This window comes from Hevea brasiliensis, chromosome 1, assembly GCF_030052815.1.
Source record: "Hevea brasiliensis isolate MT/VB/25A 57/8 chromosome 1, ASM3005281v1, whole genome shotgun sequence".
NCBI lineage: Eukaryota > Viridiplantae > Streptophyta > Magnoliopsida > Malpighiales > Euphorbiaceae > Hevea > Hevea brasiliensis.
Window position 1 is genome coordinate 109,434,320 of NC_079493.1, and position 15,372 is coordinate 109,449,691.

At 35.7% G+C, this 15,372-nt stretch overlaps 1 pseudogene; it reads right to left on the reverse strand.

Annotated features, from left to right (window-relative positions):
- Positions 1–8,911: 8,911 nt before the first annotated feature.
- LOC110649336 (tRNA-dihydrouridine(47) synthase [NAD(P)(+)]-like) lies at positions 8,912–14,354 on the reverse strand (annotated as a pseudogene).
- Positions 14,355–15,372: the final 1,018 nt, after the last annotated feature.

Below are 15,372 nucleotides of genomic sequence, written 5' to 3' on the forward strand. Positions count from 1 at the left end.
GGGATCTGTTTTGATCTCAGCTGTCTCACTTGGTAGTCCACTATGGCTACAGGCTGCTCCTCAAATGTCAAGTTCTCTTTTAGCTCTATCACATCCGACTACAGTACATGAGAAGGATCGGGAATGTATTTCCTAAGCATGGAGATGTGAAACACGGGATGAACGTGAGAGAGGTTGGGTGGTAGCTCCAACCGGTAGGCAACTGCTCCAACTCTATCAGTAACCTCAAAAGGTCCAATATACCGAGGTGCCAACTTGCCCTTCTTTCCAAATCTCATGACTCCCTTCATTGGAGAAACCTTCAGGAATACATAGTCGCCCACTGCAAACTCCACATCCCTCCATCCAGGGTGCATAACTCTTACGCCTCTTGAAAAGCTGTTTTGATCGTTCACGATTAAAGGAACTATCTCTGAAGTGTACTGCACTAGGTTTACATCATGCACCTTCGCTTCCCCCATTTCTGTCCAACACAGAGGAGACCTACACTTTCTTCCATATGGTGCCTCATAGGGTGCCATTCCTATGCTGGAGTGATAACTGTTGTTGTAGGCAAACTCCACCAAAGCTAGCTGATCCCATTGACCTCCAAAATCCAAAACACTCATGCGAAGCATGTCTTCCAGTGTTTGGATTGGCCTTCAGATGTCCGTGCATGCGAGGGTGGAAAGCCGTACTAAAGTTCAAGCGTGTGCCAAGTGCCTCTGCAACTTTCTCCAAAACCGAGAAGTGAATCGGGGCCCTCTGTCGGATATTATGGAAGCCGGAACTCCTGCAATCGACTATTTCTCGAATGTAAAGCGGGCATCTTGTGCCACGAGTATGTAGTCTTTACTGGTAAGAAGTGAGTGATTTGGTCAAGCGGTCTACAATTACCCATATCGAATCATATCCTCGCGTGATGCGAGGCAACCGATCACAAAATCCATAGTGATCATTTCCCACTTCCATTACGGGATAGGGAGCTCTTGCGGCTTCACGACGGTCTCTAGTGTTCAAACTTCACCTTACGACAAGTCAAGCACTTGGACACAAAGTGCTATGTCTCTCTTCATGCCATTCCACCAATAGCTATCTTTCACATCATGGTACATCTTGGTGGAACACAGGTGGACATCATGCAGTGTATAGTGTGCCTCTCGCATGATTTCATTCTGAGGTTGTCCACATCGGGCACACATATCCTAGAACCTTGCACTAGGCGCCATCATTGGCAAATCCGAACTCACCACCTTCACCTTGCGTACTCTTTCTATAATCTTCATCAATTGTTGGTCTCTGTCTTTGGGAAACTCTAACTCTGTCCCTCAAGTCCGCCTCACTGAAAAGTGAGCCAACAATACCCCCTCATCTGAAAGATCTAGGATTAAACCTTGATCCATCAACTCATGTACCTCCTGAATCAACAGTCTCTTCTCTGCTGAAATGTGCGCCAAGCGCGGAAGATTTTCTGCTTAAAGCATCTGCTACTACATTGGCCTTCCCAGGGTGGTACTGGATGGGGCAATCATAGTCTTCCAGAAGCTCCTTCCATCTCCTTTGTCTCAATTTTAAATCCCTCTGTTGGAAGATGTACTTCAAACTCTTATGGTCGGTGTATATCTCGCACACTTCACCATACAGGTAGTGTCTCCAGATTTTTAGTGCAAAGACTACAGCCGCCATATCCAAATCATGGGTGGGATAGTTACGCTCATGCCTCTTGGTGCCTTGAAGCATAAGCCACTACTTTTCCATTCGCATCAAAACACACCTAGGCCAACTCTGGGCGTCACGATTACCGGTGTATCCTTCACCGCTCATAGGTAGTGTTAACACAGAGGCAGTTGTTAGACACTCCTTATCCTCATCATTATAACTGACTCTATCGAGCTCTCTTCCTGTCCTTTGCATCTTATCCACTTCCCTTTTCCTATTTTTGGTATTGTTGGTATCATTTCAACCTGCTGTACTTATTCCTTAATTTTAGTCCTATCTCATCCTTACACCTTTTCCTTCAAAGATGTCTATCCCATCATCAACTTTAACTTTCTTTTTATTTCTTAGTCTTATCTTGAATACTAGTTTCATTACTTCAAGAATTCTAACCCTATGATTTACTCCTACCAGCACATTCTTCACCTTATGTAACACTTATAATTACCCATAGAAAAATTTTTTTTTTCTTGTATCCCCTTTTTTCCAACTTAACTATCAGAACATTATCATTCCCTATCAGCCTTAGTAGGAAATTGCTTATCCTGGATGAATATGAGCCCCATAAACTATAAGTTCCATCTGAACTAATACGGCTGTAGGAAATATGTGTCATGTCTTAATTCCAAACAAGATACTTCACGTGTTCATTCTCCTTAATATAATCATATATACTGCCCATAGCTTTCTAAACTTCAACCTCAAATTACCCATCAGCAACAATTTCATCTATTGAATCTCAACCATAAATAGTACTTCCTCCAGCTCATAGTTTAAAACAGTTGCAAGCCTTAGTAGCTAACTCAATTTAACTCCTGTCATTACTCTGTTCGTCCTTTCATACTTAATACTAGGTATGCACTTACTGTCATTCTCATATCAGGAAATTATGTATGAATTTGTGCCTACTAAACTCTCAATAACTAGGTCTCCTTGACTCAGTTTCTGTTCCTTATATAACCTTCTAGAACCAAAAGCACAAGCTAAACTTGAAAAGAAAGAAAATATCCTCTTATATTCAACTACACCCGATTGTCATATTATAACGTTTCACCTAAGTTTCTTGGTCTTTCTCTCCAAATTTCATCATCTCCTAGCACAATTATGCTCTACCTATAAGGTATCATCTACATGAACCCTTTACCGTACCATTTTCCTTCTTGACATAATATTTTATAATTTATTAACTTTACTTATACTCGACCTATGATTCATATCTATCATCGTTTTTATTGTGCCCTTAACTTTTGTTGATTCCTGAAAGATTTCTCTCACTAATAAATTCTTCCAACACTAATTCCACCCTTATCTAGGGTCATTAATTTGATCCTTGAACTTTCTAGTGATTTATAACCATCCAGACTTGTCACTTTTCGTTCTACCCCTACTATTGTCCTGTCGTTATTGCTTCACTACAAAGTGATTCTGTTGATCACACTAAAAATGTTTGCCTGACATTCATAACGAACCTCTAACTACCTTCTCACTATCTCAAAAGTCTAACCTAAAACCTATGTGTCATTATCTATCATTCTTTTCCTCTCATCATACCTATTTGATCCCTTAGTCTGACTTTTATTCAACTTACTGCTTACTAACTTCTCTTTCTCTACCTATTTAGGTAGTCCGCAATACCATCGCACACCTTCTAACATTTACTCATTATTATTGTATTCCATACCTCCATCACTTTTCTCACTAATGTGGTCCCATTTTGGGTTTTCCATCCTTGTCACTCTCCTTGCCAAGAATAACACTTAGCCTATCCTATATCTTAACTTTGTTCCTTTTATTATGCACTCTTTAGGTTATCCTTTCATTTATTTCCTTTGTCTTACCCAAAATAGAACTTGACTATTCTATCCCTGGTTCCATTCTTCTTCCTAACATAATAGCTGTACTTGCTAACTATATCTTTCAGAGTCTCTATCGCGTTATCATATGTCTGTGCTACTCAGATTTGGTCCTTTGACCACTCTAGCTAGTACTTCCACTAGCATTTAGATTATATTGCATCTGCAATCAATTGCCCAAACTTTCATTCTGCACTTTCTTTATCCATTGGCCTTCTGTGATTTATCTTCGCTAATTTATTACTCTTAACACTATTATAATTAGATTATACTATTGTTTTGAATAATTTGAAATTAGAAAGGAACTCAGCAAATTACTGTCATACTTTTATTGTATGATCTCTATTCTTATCCTTTAGCTTACATAATACCCTTACTACCTCGAGAACTGATTCTGCAGTAATTTTATTTATTATTATTTTTATTATTATTATTATTATTATTTTCCATGTTTACTCAATTCCAAAACTTAAGATTTCGGGCACCCAAACCCGTCATCCAATTCAAAGGATTTACATCCATCGTGATCTGATTATATATGATTCCTATAATGGAACTTGTATCCTCTCCAGGATACCCGAGCCAACTACTCTCTACCACACTCTACAGTCCCATCTGGGACACTATTCCATAAGTCATCATTATCAGTAATAACCTTCGATCCATTCCGAAAAGATAGGACTATATCCTAACTTGCTGCAACAAAGGTACTACATCTACCACCTTGCCAGAACCATGTCAAGTTAATGACTCTTTTATCATATCATAGCTCTATAAATCATCAATTCATAGTTTCGACCTTCTCTAGGTAGTAGAGTTGTACTTTATTCCATACTGATACACACAAGGTATACTATTCTCACTCTATAAGTGTCACCTTTACTTTGCAACTAGTCCAAACCTGCAGTGCGATGGCAACTCTTGATGTAACTCTAGCTCATGATGGGGTAAATTAGTCACTGACTCTAGTTATCACCCAACTGTGACCTTTCAATATTCTAACTCTAGACTCTTAGCCAGGAGTTCCCAACTCCTCTGCAAATATAGAACTCTGTTATGGCATAACTGTACCAAAACAGAAGCTATCTCAAACACCCTCATTATGGAGCACCACGGGGATGCACGCAACTCTACACAATAATCTCATGTCGATGCTGTGTCTGACTTACGGAGCGGACATCGAGAACATTGTATAGTTACTACGATACGTCTGACGGACTAGGTCTCCTAATTTCTTATCTCTCTTGAATCTTCTATTATCACAAACTTATTATTACATTTGGGTCATCTCGATGTTGCCGGTGAGTGGTATCCTCATCCTTATCTAGGGCAACATTTGTACTTTTATGTACTCGTGTCTTACGAAATGGGCACACCATTTAAACCCATCTTGACAAAATATAACATTTCTTGAGTACGTATCCTCATGATAGATCTCACATGTCTACTAACTCTATTTCACATTTACATGTACTCCACGAAAATCAAGACACTAAGCGAGGTAATCTTATATTTCGAGGTATAATGTAGAATCTAGAAACAAAGAATTACAGAAAAGGCAAGCAGAATCCTATACTCCGCATGTGACTCCTAGTAGACTCTTCCCAACACTTAGATAATTTTTCCCTATGAATCTGGAGCCTAAGCTCTGATACCACATTTGTCAGGACCCAACCTATGGGTCGGACCGGCACTAGGACCTGGGCCAGCCTAAAGCCCCCGAGACCCGTAGTAAGCCTAACTGTTCATTAACCCAACTCTAAGGCCCATTTGGGCTCAGTATCAAGAAAACAAACGGATAGAGTCCGGCCATAAAATGGACTTTCCAACGGGGAGTTTTCGACTCACCCGACCTGTAAACACAATAAATACTCAATTGGGAAGCTCAGCTCACCCTCCACATACTCATATCCTCATAATAATAAATGGGAGCTCAGCTCCCTCATCCAATCCATCAAACATGCATATCATTATACGTTTACAGGTCCAACATGATAATAATATTACAGACCATAATCAATAAATACTTCTAACACATGCGGAAATTCTATGAGTAAATAAAATTACACAAATATTGATAAACAACCTGCGAAGTAGAAAAGCAGGTTAACCCAGAATAAAATATCCTCCTGTGGCCTGTAAAAATTTTTGAACAGGAGTGAGCGTTCGACTCAGAGAGTAAAATATCAATTTTAACCATAATCTCTATAACTATCTAAAACTAATGCACCCTGTAGAGTGAAATGCAACATCAACAACATTTTCACATCATAACATCAAAAAGGTAAATTTGGAGCACTCACGCACCCTGTAACATCAATCATAATATATGGGAGCTGATCCCCTATACAGCTCTCTTAAATCCAACCTGGTGCCAGCGAAGAACTCAGCTCGGACTTCCACTTAATAACCAAATCGAGGTCCCAAATAAGAACTCAAGCGTGACTACCCCTCGAAGGATCGGGTCCCAGAAGAACTCAAGCCGTGACTACCCGTCCTATCCATAGTCCACACCACATCACACGCATGCGCCAACGCACGCGCTGCTGCTCCAAATTACGCAACAACATTTATTGCACTTTACCATTTATCACTGCAACATAAATCGTGCCTAGTGTTTAACTACATAATTATATGCATATAATTGATGAATGGGCATGATGACATATAATAATATCTAAATTACAATTAAAATTAATATTTTACTCACGGACTTGTGGCAATCACTGTGGCGGTGGCGAAGGAAGAAGAAGGCATCGGCTCACGACAATTTTATTACTATTATTTAATTCAATTGACTCAATACAAATCAAGAAAAGACCCAATTCGTCCTAATTCGTGCGAAAATCCGTGAGTCTCCCTATACCTAGGACCTACCCAACTTTGCAAAAGGGCTCAAAACACACTTCTATATCCACAATCCATATATCCACAACTCAATCACATCACACAGCCCCTCCTGGGCCCATCAAATCAATCATTCATCACAATATGTAAAATTTCAATTTAGTCTTTGTAATTGATCAATTTTGCAAAAACTGCTCAAATAAGCTCTAAAAATTATAAAACTCTGCCCCGCTGTCCTTAGAAATATTACTAAGCTATTGCAAAAAGAATCGTAATTTTCTAAGCTACCACGAATATTTTATGGATTTTCAATCCTATTTAAGCACTAGAAAATTACGAAAAAGCAAGGTTCGGGTTTACCTTTGCCGATTCCGACTTCGGGAACGCGCTCGGGATGCCTGACAATGGTGGGGTAGCCAAAACCTCGATCCAATTCGGAGACTTTTCCGGTAGTGCATGCAGTAGGAAATTCACAGATCCGGACAACTGTCGAATTTCCGCGAATTGAGGATACCTACACGAAGCCCAATAATAATATATAAAAAATCAGGGGTGTTACAATATTTTTAAAATATTAATTAATTTAATAATTTTTAGTAAATTCTATAACAAAAATTAAATTTTAATTTTAAACTAAGTAAAGTTTACTATATTAATTTTTATCTTTTAATTTTATTTAAAATTATTTTCACATCAATATACAGAAATTGTACATCTTAAATATTTTCTTCTACTTTTTTTTTCACAATTTTCATCACATACTTATTATATTTTTATTTAATTATTTTAATTTTATTAGTTTTGGCCATGCAAGAATTTACATAAGTTTTTTTTTAATTATTTTTTATAGTTTTTTTAATAATAGTACAATTACTAATTTTGTGGTTAATGTAGCATAACTTGTTAACATTTAATTTATATACGTATAAAACAAGATATTATTTAATTTTCCTACTTATTTTATGCGTTTTCCTATTTATTTATTTTGTCCAAATGACTAAATAAATTCTTTAAGTCGTGTTTCTTTGAGTCATATTTGGCATAACGTAATCAAAGTTGTAATATAATCGTAATTATATTACATATTTGATTATATTATTTGGTAACATAAAAAATTTGACGTAATGAAATGGCAATTTCATAACGTAATTAATTATATTTAAAATAACGTAATGATTATTACACGCAAAAATAGATACGTTTTATGATTATTTATTTTAATTTTTTTTTTTATTATCATTCATCATGACCACTGCTCGGCTACTATTACTACTATAACTATTACTCATACTCTGTCACTACCACCACAGTTATCATTACTTAGTTTTATCGCCTCTAACACTGTCTAGCTACTACCATTACCACTAACTCACCTTATTACTACCATCATCATCTAGTTATTGATGTTGCTACCACCACACCACTTTGCCACCACTACCCATCGACTATTAATTACTATAATTATTACAATTTATTATTAACATTATAAATAAATTAAGTATTAAAATAAAAATTATCATTATATTATATTATTTTTATTTTTATTTTATAACCAAACAGAGAAATGTAATAATACATTATAATTTTAATTACATTATATAACTGATTATACTGTATTACATTATGCTCTACCAAATATAACCTTAAATATTTATTTCTTTCGTTGCCATGGATTGCATTTAAAATTTAACTGCCTGCACATCTAATATCATATTAATTTTTAACTTTAATTGCAATAATTTTTCTTTCGAGAATTGCAACAATTTATATACGAGAAATTATGTTCCCAATTACCCCTCTCTATCAATATCTTTGTAATATAACTTCTAGAATTTTAGTATCACAAGTGGATCAATTGTTTACAAATTTTTCAGTCTAATAATTATGATCAATTTTCCTAGTGGAAATTTGTGAAAAGAAAATAATAGTCGCTTATAATTCCACAGGGTAGGTATAATTCGAGATTTTTGTTGACTCTATTGGATTCCAGTAACAGAGTCACGGATCAACTCTTATACAAATATAATATATAAAATTGGGTGCATATGTAACTCTAAATTATCTTTTTATATAAATATTAAACAATATTTATTGATTGCTATATCTTCATATTCATCTTAAGATTTTATTAGTTTCGAATAATTATAGAGAAATTATACTCAATTAGCATTTTATTCTATAAGTCAAATGCTCATTTCTATTTAATTTTTTTAAATGCAAGAAAAGCCTATTGAATAAAAATTGGTAATCCCTGCACTTTTCTTTGCAACAAATGTTTTTGGATACTCGTGGTTTGTAGTAAATTTAATTATTTTAAATTCCTATGCATAATATATTAATATAATATTTATCTTAATTTTAATTGAATAATTTTTATGACATGAATTTTTTTATTTATTTTTTTTTTTTTTTTGTGGTAGTAATGAAACTAAGTGGAAAATTCAGTAATCACAGATGACATTAGCCCACAAACACATTGAAATCTCTCCAGTATGCACCAAATAACACAAAATAAATTATTAAACATTTTTGGACCTTCAATAAAATTGTATGCTTTTAATTTTTAGATTTGGCATGTTAGGCAACCAATTTGGCAATTCTTAGATAATAACAGAACCACCAAACAAATACCAATGTTTATTCTCAGTATAAAACAGAATTGGGAATTACCTTGTTCAAGAACCACCATCAAAATAAGCCTCGGGCATCAAGTGTACCACAGAAGGCCAGGATTCACCCAATAAAAATCAGGAAATGACAACAAGTAGGCATTTTCTGCTAGGTCATAAGCATTGGACTTGTGCTTTGGTGCAAATGTAAAGCCATCTGGAACTTTTCCGTGCACCAATTCGGAGATTCAAATCTGCAACAACGTAGAAGATATCATAAAGATTAATAGTTCTTACTCCTTAAGAACCTTACAGTAGCATCAATCGTCAAGATATAAGGCAAAGGATTTACCCAGTCAGCAGCAGAATCAGAAGCCATAAGTGTTCAAGGTCATCGCGACCACAGTAGGTGGGCGGACGCCAGTTAATCTGTTGTGGAATAACATCCAGAAGACCAACAGGCATATATCTACATGCGTAGATAAGCCGTTCCAATAAGAAACGCCTAGTTGTCTCCACCCCCGTAAATGGTAAAAAGCAGGGATTGCAATAATATTTCCAGCAGTCTCACATATACAGGGCACACCTATTCTCTCTCTTGCTAAATTATTACAAAATAAATGTCAGCAAAACCCAAAGACCTTATCATCCATTTCAAGGCAACAAGCCTAGTATCAGCAGCAATATGATTGTATGCATTTCTACTAAATAAAACCAAAATAATCAAAAAACAGAAACACTTCTCATAACAAAGCATGAAACAAAACAATTCCAAGGAAAATGAGATCTGAAACAAAACAATTCCATGGAAAATGAGATCTGAGTTATGGATATTAGTTCATTTGACCAAAAAATAAAAATGCATAACTTCTGTATCAGAACCCCAATGTTCGAAGCCAAAATGTACATAATCCTTCAAAATATCCAATCGTTCTCCACAACTGATGTCCCAATGCCTTTGTTCTTTGATTTCAGTAAATATCCAAGGCTGCAAATGCAATTAATGTTATTCACCTTTCAAGGAAATACGACCACGGTTCAGAAGCATGCAAAAAAAAATTTGCACTATTAAAAAATATCCAACATATTTTGACTTGGACAATTCCAATCTCCACTTACAAACTTTAATAAGTGCTCCTCTAGCTATCATGCATAAAGAGAGCTCAGGGCAGTCTGACTGGTGCTTGGTCCAGTCTGTGTATGAAAAGATATCCCCATTTCCTAGTACTTGAAGATATTCTGGGGCCTTTCTAGCACAATGGTATAGCGTGATCTACCATGTATTGTTACAGCATCAGCCCCCCAGTTACCAATATCCTCAATTAACGAGTCAATACGATTTTTCCCTTCAAAGTAACCTGTTCACACCTAAAGCATTGGGAAATTCCAGATTAGTTAACCCATCTTTACCAAGCACAGCATAAAACTCATAAAATTTAAAAATGTTCAAAAACAAGTAGAAAAACAAATGAGGATTGGAAATTCCAAAGAATCGCAAGGGTTAAAACTACAAAACAACAAAATTCAAAGATAAAACTTAGACATTAATATAATGTGCTAAATTATCAAAGTTAAGCAGATCAACATATTTGAAATCATATTAGTAATTTAGTACAAATGTAAATTACTACCTTCAGAGTTATAGGCTTATCAACTGTAATAGAAGCAGCATTTATAACACTTTTCATCCAAATTGGTTTTGTAAGAAGAGATGACCCAGCACCCTTGCTAACAACAATATCAATTGGGCAACCCATATTTATATCAATGATGTCTACTATACATTCTTGATCTATAAGCTCCACCACATGTGCCACAGTATCTGGATATGGCCCACATATTTGTATGCCAAAAAAAATCCTCCGATGAATGGCGTCTCAGCAGAGCCCATTCAGAAGCTCAACCCTATCCTCACAAGAAAATTGTTATTCAGATATGTTAGATAGAACTCATACTGTGCAATATAGAGTATACAGTTAAAAAGAACCCTAAGAAAGCATTCCCCGAAAGAAGAAATAAAATTTAGGATAACAATCAATAAGCCTGGCTCTTCGTTAATATGGACCAAAATATTAGCTTGCGTTAAAATTTTAATCCATACGTTCTTCAACCTCTGCATGTTTATATGCTATTGAGAACAAAGACAAAGCTAAAGACAGTGCTGTAGTTTGAGAACCCAGATTGAACTATGCCATATTATTCCTGAAAGTAATAATGGAAAGCTAAGAGATTGCATTTTGGGGCAAAATTAAACATATTTGATTGCAGGATTTCTATATTTTAGGAATATATTATATGAGTGCCAAAGAAGTAAAATTTTTCCATTTGTGGAAATCAGCTCTGCTCAATGCTGATTAAAATAAAACTCCCTATTAAGGTAAACAAAATTAGTTAATAAAACAAAATATAGACCTGTAAAAGATTTGTGCACATTGCCATTTCACTACAGGTTACATCAGCTCCCAATAGTTTGCAAAACCTTCAAAAAGGAAGATTTCCAACAATGGTCAAAGGTGCAAGATACAGCTTTCCTCTGAAGTCAATCAGCTTCTTTTCACGGGGGTGTGTATTCAAACTTCCATCTGTTTCTACGAGTGCACCAACAGTTACAACTGATTCCGTTTCTGGACAACTATTTTCAAGATCTTTCTCTGGGATACTTAATCCTGTTACAAAATTGAATTCAAGGTCAGTTACATGTTCTTAACACCAAATAAACAGTAAATACCTTCAACAAGTTGCACTACTCAGGAATAAAAGCTAAGGCAACCATTAGCTTCTTCACCAGAGCAACACTTTTCTTCAACAACTGACTTCGCTTTTTTCAGGGACCTTATTTCATCAGTTGTTATTATTTCATCTGCATTCTCCTCCGTTAGCACTCCCAAAGAACACTCCCATTTATCAGCCAATTCACGGGCCACTTCACCACAACCATTCCCATCAGTAGTGTGAGAGTCATTCTCAGAGTTCTGATCAACTTCACCATCATCCTGCTTTTTGACTCTTGAATTGCCAGGTCCCTGGGAGAAAGACCAAGAACATGACAAACATGGAACAGTGAAAGAAAGTCACTTAGAAGCAACATCAGCAGAATCAAAGCTACAAGATGTGTAAGAACCATACACATGAAAAGTATCGAGGACCAACCTGGCAGGTAATTCTTAAAAAAATAAATAAACAAAAGTAAAGCAAGCACATAGCAGACTTACTGCTTGTGAAAATAATTGTAAACCATAGACTATAGATATGAAAACTCAAATAGTTCATTATTTTAAAGAAGTATTCTTCTAGCAAATGAAATCATTACTCTTAAAAGTTTTAAGTTCATTTTCATGACCATCAGTATTTTCAAACAAATCCATCAAACCATTTATTTCTAGAATCTCGCATTAACAATATTTTGCTATTTATAGTAATGTGCCCCAGGAATGATTCAATCTTCCTGCCATGCTCCAGATTCAATTATATTCCAAATTCAAATAAAAAGAACCGCCAACACACCCAGAAAACAGAAAGCCCAAAATTCAAAATAAATAAAGGATGGAAGAAGAAGCAACAAGCACCATCTAATGAGCAAAACAAGAGCCAGAGAAAGAGAGCTAGTGTTCTATTATCATAGGCCCAAGAGACCTGAGTTTGGCATCTGCCTTGGGGAACTTCATCTTATTCTTCCACAGAAGCTTTTGAACGTCCTTGTTCAATCCATTAATTTCATAGCTTTTCTTTACTGCATTTGAACTATTGCCTGTAGCGCCATCTTCATGTTTGCCATAGAATCTACAGGTCAAGCCATAAGGACACTGCCCTTTACCAGTCGTAAACGGACATTTCCTCTCTAAATCAGCCGTTTTCTACATTTTATAAACATATACCCAATCACAACAATGCAAACCAACACCAAATTCTTCAAAATTTGGTTAAGAATACTAGCATTTGATCAGTGTTACAATACCTCAGCCTTAAAGGCTTCCATATCATGGCTGAATCTACACTTCTCACCATAAGGACACGAACTAATATTCTCACTCTTCGCTACTTCGAAGCACAGATGCAGTGCAGACTTTTGTTCAAATCCAATTGAAAAAGAACAAAAACTAAAAGGCATAAGGATGGAAATTCAACAAAATTTTCATAATTTCACGGCTGAAAAGGTGGTGGACCTGACGGCGTTCGCACTTGAGTTGGCGTTTGGACTTCTCCTCCTTGGTTACTACACTTGACTAAGAGGCCTTGGCATTGGCATCGGAAACGGCGGTGTCGTTTAGGTTGGTTCTTGAAGGTAAGAGGACGAAGGAACTCTCTCTTCACTGGAGCTATGGCTTTGGCCACAAGCTCCTCCGGCGTCCGATCAGCTTCGGTAGGGTTCGCAGGTGGTGATGGTAGTTGGTCGACTACAAGGTTCGTGCTTCAGCGAATTCAGCCGTCGACTTGGCCACGTTGGACGAGTTAACTCACTCAGAACCAATTCAGTGACTGTGGCAGTTTGTGACTTCGTATTTTTGAACGAGTGATCAGAAATTCTATGGTTACATTAAAATATTTTTGAGTAAAATTATTTTTTTAACTCTAAATTATGTTAAATTTACCGCAGTTGGTTTAGCCCTCTATTTTGATTATGTTAAATTAAAAGTCTCTCATTTAATTTTCTATTAATTTTTCGTTAGCTGTCTCAAAAATTATCAAATTATCCTTAAAAGGTAAATTACATTCTCATCTTTATATTATGCTAAAATTAATATATATTTCTCTACTTTTTTAAAATTAATAATTTAATTTTTATATTTTAACTCGTCAAATTAAAAAAAATACACTTTTTTTAAATATAATAAATTTTAAAAAAAAAATCAAAAGATATAGGTATTAATTTTTATATATAATAGACTAAATAACAGGGTTTAAATTATTAAATTTTAAAAATTGAAGGATATATATATACATATATATATATATATACATATATATATATATATTTTAACATAACCTAAAATAAGTTATTCAGATTTTTTTTGGGTAACCTTCTTTTTTTTTTAATAGTACAATTTCAAAGGTAGAATAACCGAATTTGAACTTTAGGATTTTTAATAATTTTATCTCAATTTTTTTTAATAAAAATACCTTGAATTTTTAACTTTTTTACAATTATATTCTACCATCAATTAATCCGTTAAATCCAACAATTTTTGCTACGTCAATATGTTTAATCCCCCAAATTAAAATTTTAAAAAATCTAATTACAGAGAAATTGAAAATTTTATAAAAACGATATTTACTGCTCACCTTCAGGTGTTCTCCTATCCAGACCAAAGCCCATCCAAAATAACAATGCTCCCATCTTCTCCTTCCACATTCTCAGCACACAAAATTACACTTTAACACACAAACTCCTCCCTTACTTGACTAAAGACAGCTCTTCCCACTCCCTCAACAATCAACTGGATGCAACTCCAAACCACCACAATCCCTTCATTTAAGACCCACTCACCATAATCGTTTCCTTTATCGAACCTGTACTACATCAATCCGGTATCATCACCTAGCCCAAACCACATGCATACCACCATTCCTCGACAGTCACCCCCTTTTAGCTCAGTCCCATCTCCATCGCCTTATTCTCATATGCAATAAACCCAACTTTCTCACCTAACAAACCTCAACACCTCAATTTCAATGTCAACTTCAAGATTAGGTCCATAACAATCTTCAACTTCACACAACATCGCAATCTCATGCTAAGCCTAAAACCAACTTCTTCCTACGCTCATGTGTAAACTCCTTCAGAGAGTTTGTGGGTTTCAAAGAACTGCTTCAAGCGTGAATTACTTTAGATAATTGCGATATACTATTACAGAAGGAGTTGTTGTATAGGTTGCACTTGATTGCAATACAATGAAGGAGAAAAGGGATGGCTTTTAGTGTGGTTGCTGAAAAAGAGGAGATAGAGGGTGACTAAATCTATGATACAATACAAAATGGGTCTTGATTGGAGTAATAGGAACCACTGATTTAATTCTATCGGTTCTTAATTGATTTGTGGGAGGCATTTATGGATATTGAAGCAGAAGAGTGAAACGGGCTATTGTTTGAAGATGACGACTGTATGTGGGCAGAGAGTGAGAGAAGCTGGGACTATACTGGTGTGGGTTGTGTGAGGAGAGCATTAGGAAGACTATGTGGCTTTGAGTTTCTACCTAGGAGTGAAGGGATGCTGCTCGAAGGGAGTGGTGCTCTATCGTTGTGTTTACTTTAAGTAGTGGTGAGAGAATGGTTTAAACAAAGCTTTGTGCTTTGTCTTTGGTGTTAATGTTGGCCGAGGATGGAGGCTGTGATGGTGCTATGCAATGAAGAAGATGAATCTGTGTTCTTGT